This window comes from Scardinius erythrophthalmus (genome assembly GCF_964197995.2).
Source record: "Scardinius erythrophthalmus genome assembly, chromosome: 14".
NCBI lineage: Eukaryota > Metazoa > Chordata > Actinopteri > Cypriniformes > Leuciscidae > Scardinius > Scardinius erythrophthalmus.
The window spans coordinates 30498648-30512856 of NC_138234.1; the positions used below are offsets into that span (position 1 = coordinate 30498648).

Consider the following 14209-nt stretch of genomic DNA (forward strand, 5'->3'; position numbering starts at 1 on the left):
GGAGGACAACTAAACAACAGTCTAGGACTTCACAGTGGCATGACCTTGGGGTGGAGCACACGGACCCCCTCTTCTGCACTCTTTAAAACGCAGCATGAACCTGCCGGGCGAAGGATGGCGACGATTTTCCCATTAGCTGTTTGGATAAGATCCACGTTGGAGATTTCCTCTCAAGACTTTACTGCAGAAAACCCTCAGGCATTGAAATCCTGATTTGCACAACCTACATGCTAGTTTTATTCCAGCTTGATCACATTAAAATTCATATAGTTAACAATATGGAAGTATTTAAATATGCATGCAGCTTTAGAAATTATAGATATTGTAAATATATTTAGCCCCTAGAATCACAACTGCCCTAAAAAGAACCACTTCTCAACAACACAACAAAAATCAGGGTAACATTTTATTTTGATAGCACCCAGATGCATCTATATGTGACCCTGGGCCACATATCCAGTCACATGGGTCATTTTTTTTTAAATTGAGATTTATACATCATCCGAAAGCTGAATAAATAAGCTTTCCATTGATGTATGGTTTGTTATAGGACAATATTTGGCTGAGATACAACTATTGAAAATCGAAACATTGAGAAAATCGCCTTTAAAGTTCTAAATTTATGTTCACGATTGTGCTGCATTCACTCACAAAAATAAATGTTTTATATATTTACGGTAGGAAATTTGCAAAATATCTTCATGGAACATGATCTTTACTTAATATCCTAATGATTTTTGGCATAAAAGAAAAATCGATAATTTTGACCCTTACAGCGTATTGTTGGCTATTGCCACAAATATACCAGTGCGACTTGTGACTGGTTTTGTGATCCAGGGTCACATATTTCAAATAACTTTCATTAGATTATTAGTAGAGTTGTCGGTTTGCTTAATATCTGTTAATATTAATTTTAATATACTGTATACATTGCACTTATCAATTACTGAGAGTTCTTCCGTTTATAATATAATATAATATATAGCCGTGTACCTTTTTCAAGATCAAATTAAAGTTTGTCATGTTGTGACTCATCTCTGTGATTCACTAGCAATATCTATGGCAAACACACTGGAAAAATACTTCTGGAACCAATGAAAAGGTGGGCGTTCACGGTTTCGCTCTATTAAAGCTCATCTCTTCTCTATATTGGGAGTTTTACAACAAAGGAGTTGTTAAAGGCAGCTTGTTAACATTACCGTCTAGACTAGCTTTGTTTTTTTGTTTAGTCTGAGATGAGAGAATGCCAGACAACACCTGCTGGACTTAAAACCAGCTTGTTTCAGTGTAAAGACAAACAAAACACACTCATCCCTGCTTTGGATCCACAACAAAGGCTGTTGTGTGATAATGGATAAGTGTGTGTAAATAACATGCTTTGAACAAAAACACAAACACCAGGGAGAAATCAAAGTCAGTACTGAAGAAAAATTGTTGTCACATCTCATTTAAAGTCAATATTACCCTTCATTAAAGACAAACTGGGTAAAAACTATTTCTTCTAGTAAACTTTAAAAGGCTGTTTAAGTTATTACAGGCTACGTCTTAATCAGAAGATACATTTTGAGCTACTTTCTTAAGAGGCCAAATAAAAAAGCCTCTTAATAATAAAAATATTACTTTTACTCAGATTAAGAGTTAGCGCTTTTTTATTCTTTTTGGACCTGAATTATTTCCTGGACTTTACACACCTGGGGCCGGTTGCACCAGCTGTGAGTAATTTGCAACTTAGCCTAGTTTTGACGTAAATGGACACTCAGTTACGACTTACGCACTTCTAAATATTTTTGCGTTGCACCATTAAACTCAGTTGAAGCTACCTAAATTTTTACGGCAGCCTTTGATCAGGAGTAACGGTTGGACTAAAATATCAGACAGACTGAACTGCTTCAATAAGCTCTTCTTTTATCAGACTTCAATTCTTTAGCCATATATGATAATGCTGACGTTTACACTCGCTTACATTTTAAGAGAGAGAACGTTATGTGAAAAGATTACTTTGTTAGCGGCTATCTTTAAACGAACCCATCCTAAACAGCGCGCCGCCGTGTGCATCGGTCCATGTTGTGCATGTCAAATTCACCCTTAATTTAATTTCAAATACAGTTTCTGAATGTTATTTACATATAAAAACACTTATGTTGTTCATGATCAAGTATCGTATTTAATGGAAACTTATTTTTACCGTTAGTAGCGTGAGGCAAAAAAAGTTAGAATGAAGGATAATCTGAAATTTACGCCATTTCAACACAACTTCTGCTCATGTATTTGAAGGCTGCTATCGGATCATTGAGGCTAAACGTCATATTATGCGACTACGCATTACTTTACGGAGAGCTTACGACCTACTGGCTACGTTCTGCTTTACGAACAAATGGTGCAACCAAATAAAGTGCAGAGTTATTTACAAACTAACTAGTAGTTACTAAGCCTCTAGTGTGGACTTTACGCTCCAGTTTAAGAAAGAACTTACGAAAGGCTGGTGCAACACTACCCTGATCGCTTGATCAAATGTTTGGCGCGTAGGCCTTAGCTCACATAGTCGGTGGGCCAATTCTTGAGTGAATTGTTCTTCTGATCAGTTGACTCAGTTCATCAAACTGGTTTGAATAATTTGTTCATGAATCGGATTAATCAGTTTCTTGAGTTTTGTAACTTACTTAAATTTCTGTCTGTTTCTCGCAAACATTTTATGGTGATTTTTGTGTCATTTTTGCAGCTTTTACGGTTCTCATTCATTGTAACTACATGGAAAAGAGCGGCCAGCGCAATAATAAAATCTCTCAACAAAGAGAGAAAAATCATACGGGTTTGTTTATATGGGTAAAATGACTGTTTTCTCTAATGCAGGCAGACTTTATATTCACATTAATGTCAGTAAAGTCCTCTTTAATTATCTCATCATTTTGTCATTATTAACAATTATCTTGTGCGACGCTCATCATTTGTCTGACCACACTGACAATGTCAACAAACTCCTGCTCAGATGATACAGACTTATCGTGTGTTTTCCTCCCTGGTGGTCCGGGTGACCTCATTCCAGGCACTGGAAGTCACACCAGCCATAAAACAGGCTGTCACGGTTCCCTGTGGAGCAACCTCGAGTACTGACGCTCGGACTGCACTCAGACTGACAGTGGAGCCAGTTTGTTTAAAATGGCATGCTTATTTTGTCTTTCGCCTCTTCCTTTTGCTTGAGGCTTTTGTATGCTGTATTTGGAACGCATTATTGTTACGTTTGAGAAGAGAGAGAGGAGCTTTTCCCTTTGAGCATTTGTGTTTGCAGAACAGTCCCAATATGAAACAGAAGGGGATTCATTTATACACCAGTGGAAAACATCTGCCACTTTTTCCATATTGGCCTTTCTGCCCCACTTGAGTCATCAAAAACAATTGCAAAAATAAAGACTGTTTATTATTGTTTTGTATTACTATTATTGGTATTATTATGATGTATTAATTAATAATTAAGCTTATAGAATAATTAAAATTAATGATAGTTCAGCAATATTTGGAATAATTTATATTAATAATTTTGTTGACATGTCTGAAAGAGACTCGATTCCAGTCCATGAGTCTCTTTTATTAAGATTTAGTTTTTGATTAATAATCAAGCTAAGAGAATATTTAAAATGAATCATTATTAATTAATATATAGTTTTGTTGATGTGTCTGAAAGACCTGATTCAATGCATCTCTTTTATTACATTTTATTAATTGATATCAATTACTAATTAAGCATATAGTGTAGTAAGTATTAATAATGATTAATTAATATGAAGTCAAATTATTATTAATTATCTTGTTGACGTGTCCGAAAGAGACAGTTCAATTAGCTTAATTACTAATATATTCATTTCAATTAATCAATAAAACAATTTTTTTTTATTAATTAATATTATAATATTAATAATTAAGCTTGTATAGACTAAAATACCTAATAACTAATATTTAGTTTCATGAATATTTATTATTTTGTTGACATGAATAAAAGAGGCACAGTTCAAGAGTCACTGAATTGAACCGCTCGAACAAATTCAAATTTATGAACGAATCATTCAGGAATGAAATGATCCAATTCAAAAAGATCTATGCATTGCCTTGTCAGGATGCTTAAACACAACAGTGTCACACAGGTCACACTTTTCGGGAGATCAACCTACAAAGAACTTGAAGTCATTGCATTGCATTGCATTCCATAGAACAGAATAGAATAGAATAGAGTAGAATAAAAAATAATAAAATAAAATAAATAAATATTCCACAGATTACACCCCCCCCCAAAAAAAAAAAAAAAAAAAAAAACGTGCATATCATCTAAAAAAAATGTCTGCAGATTCTGTCTGGTGATGATTAAGCTACTCCAGTGGAATTAAGCAAAGTATTTCCAGAGACGCTCTTTTGTACACTACCATGTTCCCAGGGCATTTGAGGGGACTTGAATTTACAGCAGCGATAAATTTAAATTAGAGGGGTTGTTTTGGACTCTGTTTTGCCTCACATGACAGAAACTGAGAGGACATTAATTAAAGCCAATTACAGATAGCTTCGAATTCCCTCTGATAAGCCTTTGAGAGCAATTTGCAGGTCCTGGAGATGAAACAGAACAGGTCAAGCATCATAATAAAACTAAAGAGTGCATCTCCACAGCATGTGGCCCTCGACAGGAGTTAGCCTAGCGATAACTTTAGAAGATGATTTACACAAATACACCTAATCCAAAACAGATAGTGAGCGGGATACTAAATTACGAGGACAGCTTTTATTCTTTTAACTAAAACTATTAGATCCTCATACCTTTGAATTCATCAACCACATCACAGTTACGAAAGAAATGAGGCTTGTAGGACGCTACAAAAAAAAGAAGAAGCTGAATCACGAATGATAGCAACTCCCATGATTTTTGTTTTTTATCTCTGCAGAAGCGCAGTCCTCTATAATCTTCACTTGATTTATCTTTGGCTCTTTGGCCTTGAAGAATTCCAGTGCCGTTCATTTGAAAGGATGAGAAAACAGAGCGAGAGCCCCATTCCGGGAGGTAGGGATCCCCGCAGAGCTGTCTGACATGCCGGGACCTCAAGGGTCATCCAGCCAGAGGGGATGCTAGTATCCCTGCTCCGGGTGGAGCGCTATATGACGGCCTGGAACGCAGGGTTCGGAGGTTTAGACAGGCATGTGAAGATGTGGCTAATCAGATATATGTGTCCAAGACACCTTAGTCTCTGAGGTCTAGTGAAAATTTGTATCATGATATTAGGGTGTAAAGGTTAAGTGTGGGATTCCTGCACCGCCAGTACTGTAATCTGAGCAACTAGAGGCAGTAAAACACCAGCAAGTTTTACTCCTTTTCACACAAATTATGATTACAGGACTAGATTATCCATTACTAAAGACTTCTTTTCATGTGTTGTGACTTCCTTTACAAGAGTGCATGATTTGTGAACTAATACATTTTGACCTTTGCATCACATAACCAGCTCCATATATATGGCTTTTCTGTTGTAGTAAACTTGCTTGGTAGCCCACCTGATACAGCATTGCACTTGAGTCAATTCAGTTACGAGTCCCGTGAAACACCTTGTAGAAGCAAGCTAAAATGGCGTGTGTAACGGACGTGGGCCAGTTAGAGCTGTGCGCGTAAACCTCACTCCCCTCAAGAGGCGCACTAGTGATCTTTAGCGCCCTTGTTAGTGCCCGCCTCCCTTGCCGGAGACCTAGGTTTGAATTCCGCTTGGAGTAGGTCGAGTAAGACCGGTTACATTTGGTGCCGTGACCCGGGTGGGAGTGAGGTTTAGAGGTGTGAGTGTAACAGACATAGGCCAGTAATGGTGCTTTTTCACTGTGTGGTTTGACTCGGCTCGGCTCGCTTTACTTTGGCTCGGTTTGCTTTTCCGAGTCTGTTACACTCTCTCCTCTAAACCTCATTCCCATCCGGGTCACGGCACCAAATGTAACCGGTTTGCTTTTCCACTCCAGTGTAGCACCGCTTCAAACTGGGTGGGATTATAGACCGCGCCGTTATTATAGTTGCGCCGCCCCATCGTCTACTGACCACGATACAGCCATTTCTCTTTCCAAGTTACGTGCAACGGTTATTTAAAGCAAGTCGTTTATAAAAGTTGTGCGAGCAAATGATACTGCGATGGCTGTTGCTGACTATTTAAATCTAGCTTGGATAACCGTTCCCGCTCGGAACGGGTCAAAAGGACCATGGTTGCTTCAGAAACGCATTTTTATGTCACGTTTGCTTTTGTAAACACTATAGGTTAGATTTAGTGTATGGTACATCATTTTCAAATTCGTTTATTATCGAGTATTAACGTTTTAGCTCCACTCACTGAACGTTTCATTTTACGAACAGCTGCGATACGTACAAAAATCAGATTCACATCCATCTGTTTCGGATAAAACCAAACATTTTAGCACTGGACATTTCACTTTGAAAGTGTTGTGTAGCTTGTAAGATGTAACATAATAATTGCATTACTTTTTTCCCCACTGAGCTGGTTTGTGTTTGGTGGAGCTCGTCATTATTTTTGCAATTCAGTTGGTTACCACTATAGTGGAGCGGAAAAAAAAATAACACACTTTCTTTCATTCACCAGAACACAAAATATATTTTGAAGACCGTTTTAACTGTTTTTTGTCTATAAAATGAAAGTCAATGGGGTCCAAAGTCTCAAGTGCAAAACTAGGCTAGATTATGCTTGATTTTTACATTTTCTAAAGAAAATGTCTTGTCTGTGCAAAAGTGAACACCATGATGCTACATGTGAGATGTTATCAATATGGTGGCTAAAGTGTTCTGGTAGATGTTACATTGATCAGCTCCCTTTATATAGCATTATACTGCCAGTGTGAATACATGAGCTTTCTTGAGTCTTTTTGTGTGTGACTAAAATTATAAAACAACACATGCAAACATTGTTCCCTAATTACAGTATATAATTATATAATTATTGTTCCCTATTCTGAACTTTTACTGTGGAGCTCCACACACTCAGTCCCAATTCTGGAAGAATAAACAGCTGCAGATTACAATGAAAACGCTAAGAAACAATGAAAGACAAATATATACATGAATCATGATCGACACATTGCAAATCTCAGTTGGTATTACAATGATAACCGTGCTTGTTTTGGGTTCTGTAAGCCATAACACAGCAGAATTTAGCTTGGCTGAAGAATTCAGTTTGGCTGAATGATGACGAAGTTACTATTATTTGTCGAAACAGCTGGTTGGGTGTTTAGACAGAGCTTCCCCTCGCCCTGGCCCACATGGAGCCACTTCCAGACTCATTATGACCTTCCTGGGGTTGGCGCCAGACAGCAGGTTCGAACAGATGCATTCTGGGAAGGAAGTACCATGTTTGCCAGAGCATTGTTATTGTTGAGCTGATAGAGAGAAGGGCCAATTAATTAAGATAATAGAGAGGCACTACAATGGGTTATTGAGTCATTAACTCAGGATGTTGTTTGCTGTCCCGCCAACACACGCACATTCAGAGCGATTCTTTTACAGACACCTGAGTGCAATCACGACTGATCTGCAGCTCTGGCCAACTTCCCCAGATCCAGGTCCAACACCTATACACCTCAGAGTTACAGTGTACTACACTATCTATCTATCTATCTATCTATCTATCTGTCTGTCGCGCTCTCTATCTATCTATCTATCTGTATATCTATCTATCTATCTATCTATCTATCTATCTATCTATCTATCTATCTATCTATCTATCTATCTATCTATCTATCTATCTATCTATCTATCTATCTATCTATCTATCTATCTATTTATTTATTAAATAATCTCATTTCGAGATTACAAAAGGCATGTTTTTGAGTGTTTTTACATAACAAGAAGTTTCATCTGCAACAAACGAACATGAGGCAAATCTTAATCAACGCTGGCATCCGATTCCTCTTTTCCATATGGATGAGAGCAAATGAGCTTTTTCTATGGGAAAAGGATTTCTTTTAGATGAACAAGTTATTTTTTCCCCCCATATATTTCCAGAATTATTCACAGTGGTTCTACTGTAAGCTTTATTAATCCATGAGTGAATGATAGTGGCATTGGTGACTTTCTTGTTGGGTGGTCTGTGTCCTCTACTATTTCTAGAACTTTTTTCCTTACATTGCATACTACATTAGGAGGTAAATGGACAAATAATGAATCGGTCAAAAGTTTGAACTTGTCTATCCATTCTATATTCAGTGTTAGTCAAAAAAAAAAAAAATAGAATAAAAAAAATGTTTTTCTTTTTACAAGTAGGCCTAGTGTAATTTCAAATGGTTAAATGGGGCTAAATTTTTATCTGAGCTCTCGTCCCTTTGGTAAACTATAATTATTAGAATCAATATAAAAAGCAACAACTTTGGCTTTAAACTCAAAAGGACTATCAGCAACATGGCGGTAAATCACAAATGCATGTCTGGATGAAAGATCTTGAAAATAAATTGATATATAAGAACCGGCAGATTGCCAACAGAAGAGTGTAAGAGAGAAAGACATTAACCAGATACAGATGCTCAGATAATCCGGAACAGATCTGAAAGTATATATCAGTCTAAGATTGGGACATTCCCAAGAAACTGTAGATATGCATAGCAAGTACAAAGGACATTGATATAGGCCTATCAGATTTTCTAGAGCCAAAAAGTGAAATGATTCATCACAAGGGATAAAAAGGTGAATAACTTCTCCCTAAACTCTATAAAATGTCATCTGATATCCTTAACACAAACTTCAGCTGGTCAGATGGGTATCACACAAACCAGAATCCCCAAACGCTTTGATTCTTTTGCCGTTTTTGCCAAGTTAACCGCAGTGGAAACCACAGTGGAAGAATTTTTCAATCAAAAAACCACAAGTCCTCTGGGCACGAGATCTGAACGTTTAACCAACCCAAAAACCATAATCATAAAAGCAATTATAGGCATTATTAACTTCCTAAAACACAAATTGAGAATTAAAATAAGAATTAAAGGAATATTTCAGGTTAAACAGAAGCTCTATAGATCTTATTGAATTAATAACAATATAATTTATAATAATAATAATAATAATAATAATAAAAATATTTTATTAGAATAAATAATTGCATTCAATTTGTAAAACAAACAAACAAACAAGACAATTTTTTTTAATTAAAAATCATTAAAATATTATTTTAATAAATTGTGTAAGAATTTGTAAAAAAAAAAAAAATCTATTTGTAAAACTAAAACAAGAATATGTTGTTAAATAATGTTATAAATTAGGACTGTCAAAAGATTAATCACGATTAATCGCATCCAAAATAAAAGTTTGTGTTTACATAATATGTGTGTGTACTCTGTATAATTATTTTGTATATATAAATACACACACATGCATGTATATATAAGAAATATTTGCATACATATACTGTATATATTTATATTATATATAAATATAATTTTTTATATATAAATTACACATTTTTCTTAAATATATACAAGCATGTATGTGTATTTATATATACAAATTTAATTATACACAGTACACACACATATATTATTTAAACACAAACTTTTATTTTGGATGCGATAAATCGCGATTAATCTTTTGACAGCTGTATTATAAATATAAAGTTATTATTAATAAAATTGTTTAGTAAAATATATATTATCACTAAATTTGCATAAGACATGTTATTTAAATAAATAAAAATATTGTTAATTAAATTAAAACCATTGAAAAACAACTGAAAATATTTAAACACTTACATAAAATTGGTAAAAACTAAACAAAAAATATTTAAATAAAAGAAATTATTAATAAAATCATTTAATAAAATAAAGAAATTCAATCGATTTGTAAAAAGACAAAAAAGGTTAGGTATATCAAAATGATTTCTATAAAATAAATAAAAATACTTTAAAATAATTGCACATATATTGTTAGCATTAAAATAAATATGTATATCGTTACTTAAATTAAAATAATCTCAAAAATCTCTTAATATAATTAAAAATATATTTTAGTAAAATAAATAATTTCACTCAATAAAAAAAAAGTCTATATAGCTAGTTAAATTATATAAAAACAATCAAAAAAATTAAACCTTATTTGATAAAATACATCATTTCAGTTTCAGTTTGTAAAAAAAAAAAAAAGGTTTGTTACTTTTAATGAAAGTTTATGGCTTTGGGGCAAGCGGATGAGTTGAAGCGGAAAGTGTCCAGCATTAAAGGGATACTTCACCGATTAGCATTAAGCTTTGTATCAGAAGAAACCCGGTAGTATTTTCGAATGACCGTGCTTCCCTCCCTCATGTCCCCCTGAGACGAGAGATTTCTGTATTGTGTGTCTGGAAAAAAACTCTGATGACGCAAAAATCATCATTCAGCATCATCTGAGGCTTTTCTGTCCAGAGGCGAGAGACTACACCCAGTGGTAGGAGCTCGTCCCGCATGTTTTAACCCACCCATAGAAGGATCTAACGATAAAATGGCGTCTTTTCAGTTTCGAGTCGACTAGTAGCCTACTTGTATAATTTCTTCAGATACTGCCCTCTGTAACCGGTAGGCGTGGCTTGGGAGTGGCCTTGTAGGACAAGTGCATTCTGGGAGTTGTTGTCTTTCATCCACATGAGCCAAAAATACATTTTCTGGCTTTTCTCAAATCTAGAAGACACCAACTTCTAAAATAATTTCACATTTCTACTTCATAAATGACCCAGTTTAAATACACATTCATCTTTCCAGCGGTGAAATATCCATTTAAGTGCCCTTCAATACTGTTTAAAAAACATTGCAAGATTATGTCACATTTTTGGATGCTACAAAATACTAAATAATGTGTGAAATATAGCAATAATAAAGAATGAGTAGGTTTGTTTTGACTGGTAAATCACAGCACAGCTAGAGGCAAAGTAACTTTGTGCGTGCTGAAAGTGACTTCAAGTGTACTGACTGAACAATCATAATGTACGACTGCAGTCACAGGGAGCCCAGCTATTGTTCCCAGCAGAACAAAGCTCACTCCAGATAAAACAACAATAGCTGCGTCCCGCGAGGCAGCAGTGCTGGCCGGCACAGATAAGGGTCTCGCGGTCACCGCCTGGCTTTCCTCATGTGGCTCTACGTGAGGACTCGGATCACAGTCAATCTGTCAGCTTCTCCTCTCCCTTTCAAGTGCTCAGAGTGGGTGTGAAACAGAAACCCTCTCTGACAAGAGCTTACAGCCACTATCACAACACATCCCAATAACGAAATCCATCCGTCTTCAAATCAAAGGGAATCTGATAAAAGGATCCGGCGACTTCACAAAACTCGTATACGTTTTATATACGCTGGTATTATGGGAATTCACAGCTTTCTGGAATACTTGATTCTGATTGGTCGTTTTTCTCCTCATAATAAAAATATTTAAATTGAGATCAATGTTTTTTATTTATTTAATTATTTATGTAAATGTAAAGTTTTATATTTAAAACACATCTAAAATGCTACTATAATACATGTCCCAATCAAATAAATCACAATGATTCGAGATCATTTCAGAACATTCCTACACTGTTAAATATTATATGACCAATATATGACAACATATGTTTTTACATTGCTTTAGCTTACGCAGTTTTCAACGGTTTCAAGTTCTATACAAGATTCAACTCATTTTTTTAAGTCAGTTTAATGTAATTTAAGTTGAAACGACTTAAACATCCAAGTTGACTGTACTTAAACATTTAAGGCAGCAGCTTAGCCTATATTTGAGAGGAAATTTACAAGGACGGAAACAAACAAATCAGAGTAGCACAATATACACACATGAAGCAAACAGGAAAAGGAAAGAATCAGGGGACAATGAACATCACTGACGTCCAAACGTTTAAATTCATTCAATGCACATCCTGTCCTGTCCACATGTGAGGTTGTGTAAAGCTACACTGTACATACTGTAAAAACAAGGTATTCGATATCAGACTGAATTGTTTTGAGGTATTAAATGATTAACACTCAAACCCTGATGTTTGACCAGCTCAGACACAGCAATAACAGGTTGACACTTCTTTTTTTTTTTTTTGCAGTGTGAAATTATTTTGCATTTCTGTTAAAGGGATAGTTCATCGCTGTAAAAAAGTATCAATAAGTTATGACAACATATGTTTTTACATTGCTTTAACTCATCCAAATAAGTTAAGCAATTTTCAACTTTTTATACAAGATTGAACTATTTTTTTAAGTCAGTTTTATGTAACTTAAGTTGAAATGACTTAAAGATCTAAGTTGATTGAACTTAAAAATGTAAGAAAGCAACTTTACAGTGTATAAATGAAAATTCTGTCATCATCTACTCACCCTCAAGTTGTCCCAAGCTTGTACGAATTTCTGCTGAAAACAAAAGAAGATATTTTGAAGAAAGTCAGTAACCAAACAGTAGATGGACCCCTGGTGATTAAACGATGACAGTATTTTCATTTTTGGGTGCACTCTGACTTTAATAGCGCATTTTAAAAAGTCCTCCATTAATCATTTTACATCTTCGGTTCAACAGATACTTCAGTTTGGGGTCTCAGAAACTCTAAGGTAAAACATAAATGCAATGTACGTATACATGAAACCATACCCGTACAAACCCCCATTATTTCTTATATTGCATAAACAAACAAATACAATATCAAACTTGCAGTCTTCACTTAAAAATGTGCCAAATGTGCCCTGGTATTGCCGAATTACCGTAGTAAAACATGGTATTATTTAAAGAACTCCAAAAAAGTATGTAAATAATATGAGTATGATATGGTAAATTCATCAAAGTACCATGGTATTATCACCTTACACCATCACTATACTGTGCCGTGGTTATTTAAAGTTGGCGAAATAGCCACAAACAACGTTTAAAAACCTACCGAGTGTTATTCCCCCTCGTTCTTGACGCTTTTATTCCACTTTCTGTTGTAATGTCAGTGATGTGAGTCCTGTGAAGATGCTCGCGCGTGCTGTCCGCACCTCCTTCACTATACACAAACGAGCAGCAGCGCGCGCCCAGAGCGCACGAGACACTCCTCCTGAAGCAGCGCGCGATCCTCTCCGAACCTGTCATATCCGTCCAGTGTGCTAATCACGCGCTCCATGAGTGTTACTTATAAAAGTGTGTATTGTTTATCCGTCAATAACAGGTCAGTGCAACTTCCGAAGGACAGTAGAGTCTCCGTTTGATGGGAACATTCGGTGTCCTACTAAAAGCCACTATATTTGGAAGCACCGGGGCTAGTTGTCACATATCCCAGTTATATGTAAGTTAAAAAGCTCGATGTGTGTTGTCTAACAGAGGTTTGTGACAACTTACCCCATATACACTGACTCACAGGCTGATGCCTAGTCCCAGGCTAAAATGCATGTTTGAGCTGTTTTAACTCAAAGCAACTTGCACTTACATCTAACAATTTGTCAGTGTCATTGTTTTATTTCAAGATGCACACCAGTGATGTTTTTTTCTAAGGCACGTTTATAAAAGCTACTTAAATGTCCTTGAACTAAGACCTAATTCTGGTTTAATCTAAGCCTTGTCTGTGCAACCAGCCCTAAGCCTCTTTAAAAAAAAAATAAAGTGTAAAATTCCATCAAATTTAATTGAATAATCATTACATGTTATGAATTAAGACATTTAAATGAGTAAAAAAAAAAAAAACTAAAAAACCTCTAAAAACCTAGAGCTTAATAAAATGGAATATTAATTCAATATTAGTTCCAATATTAATGGAACAAGGGAATTTACCATTTTGTTTGCGATTCACATTCATAAATTAAAAAATAAATAAATCAAATATGTTTACAATATGCAAATTACATAAATGGTTCATTCTTGTTCCATGAGATTTATACAAAATATTATAAGCTCTATTTTTCTCTCATTTAAAATTCTTATTTCATAATATGAATAATAAGTAGGATTATTCAACTCAATTGGATGGAATTTTACTACGCAATTGAAATTCATAAATCTTAAAAAAAAAAAAAAAAAAAACTTTTTTTAGTTTAGTTTATAAGTTAGGATGAACGGAAGTTATGTATGAATTATTAATTATTAAATATATAACAGGTTTTCCCTTACCAAAATCCGTCTATACAGGAACTGACTTTCAGACATAAACATTGCCTGAGAAATATAAAGGCATTTTTAAGCACTATCAAATTATATGACAAAATATCACCTTTTTTTGTATTTATTTTTTTA

The 14209-nt window shown here is 35.0% G+C and overlaps 1 protein-coding gene across 3 annotated transcripts in view; it reads right to left on the reverse strand.

Moving 5' to 3' along the window:
• Positions 1-13270, reverse strand: part of LOC308701384 (semaphorin-3D) — a 53687-nt gene extending 40417 nt beyond the window's left edge. Inside the window, exons 1-2 of one of the 3 annotated variants that reach the window (XM_081383642.1) lie at positions 12882-13270; positions 12331-12363 (exon numbers count right to left, since the gene is read on the reverse strand). The gene's annotated coding sequence lies outside the window, so the exon portion shown is untranslated. The remainder of the gene's footprint in view (positions 1-12330; positions 12364-12881) is intronic. The other 2 variants (XM_081383644.1, XM_081383643.1) reach the window with 2 other exon arrangements.
• Positions 13271-14209: the final 939 nt, after the last annotated feature.